Consider the following 1,483-nt stretch of genomic DNA (forward strand, 5'->3'; position numbering starts at 1 on the left):
TCGACTGCACTCCTCCTTTCCATTTTATTCCACTTCACTGCCATACAATTCAATTTAATTCGATTGTATACAAATCGGGTTTTTTGGTGGTGAAAATCGATTTGATTTGTGGTTATTGAATGGAATTGTTACATCTGTTGTTGTTGTTGTTGTTTTAGAGTTTTTAGAACGCATTTTGTGGCCAATTGTTGGTCTTTGTGACATTTTGCTATGAGTGACATAATTAAATGAATGCATAAATAAATTTATTTTCATACACGTACATACATACATACATACATACATACCTGGTTTTAGGAGTAGAGAAATGTATTTAAAATAAATAAATAATGAAGTCATAACTTGGAATACTTCATTCCAATCGATATTATATGCAACTAAAAATTGCTTGGTAAGAGTGGTTTGTGACAATTTTAAACTTGAGCTTTTTCAAGACGTTTCCTGACGTTCATCAATTTCAGTATGTCATACTAAGAAAGACGGCAAAACTGTGAAATATTCTACAGAAATGGTTGGCCTGTCTTAAGCCCCACTTTTGCAAAGGTTGGACACTCGCAGAGAAAGCGTTCAGCTGCCTTCTTCGAGTCCGGCTCGTTAAAACTACCGCAAAGATTACGGCATGCACACCCACTGGCCAGTGCTCCAAGCAGACAGCCATGAGTTTGTAGATAATTTCCTTTGCTCATTCTGACAAAACCCTAGTTTTAGTTGCCTTTTAGTTATTAAAGATCTAATAGCATTTCTTGAAATTCCAGTAGTTATAACCAGCTCCATTGTATGTAGCTCCACGGATCTACTAACGATAAAGGCGGTTTACGTAGTTCTCCAACCGCTGTTATGCGGGCTAGATCCACGTCGATTGGTGCCTAGCGATTCTACCTCCTCAATATTTTTTATCTAAAATGCCACTTTATATGTAATTAGATGTGGTGATTCCGAGTTATTAACTTCGCTCTTAGAATTTTCGGGCACCTTCACGAAATTCTCCGGATCTACCGTGATCGATGAGGTGGGGTCAGAAGACGATCGATAGGTCGAACTTACTGCATTCCTTTGAAGAATAATGTTCTGTTTGTAGTCCTTAAGTTGGCATTATGTGTATATGCAGCAATCTGAGCAGACGCTGTTCCCCTACTTTCGAAAGACATAGGACGCTCGATGCTTGTGCGGCAGATCTAACGGCAGCTGCTGCTGTGCCTTAGCGGTGACTTGTTTTCTGTCGTTACAGAGCTTTTCGAGAAGCTCTTTTGGTGTGCGCTCGTTTTTATATCCATAGTTAAACCCAATACATATGGAGAACGAGCGTCGCCAGTCCGAAAGTCGCTCGCTATTCAGATCGCTCCGGTTTTAACTGGCTTTTTAAAGGCCCTGAGCCTGACCGATCTCCAGTAGGGGTTGTGTGACAGCTAAGTCCGGGAGTGAAAAAGGAAGGCAAGGGAAAGGAAAGGAAAGGAAAGGAAAGGAAAGGAAAGGAAAGGAAAGG

Source organism: Rhagoletis pomonella, unplaced genomic scaffold, assembly GCF_013731165.1.
Source record: "Rhagoletis pomonella isolate Grant_MI unplaced genomic scaffold, Rhpom_1.0 Rhpom_scaffold_00002, whole genome shotgun sequence".
Taxonomy (NCBI): Eukaryota; Metazoa; Arthropoda; class Insecta; order Diptera; family Tephritidae; genus Rhagoletis; species Rhagoletis pomonella.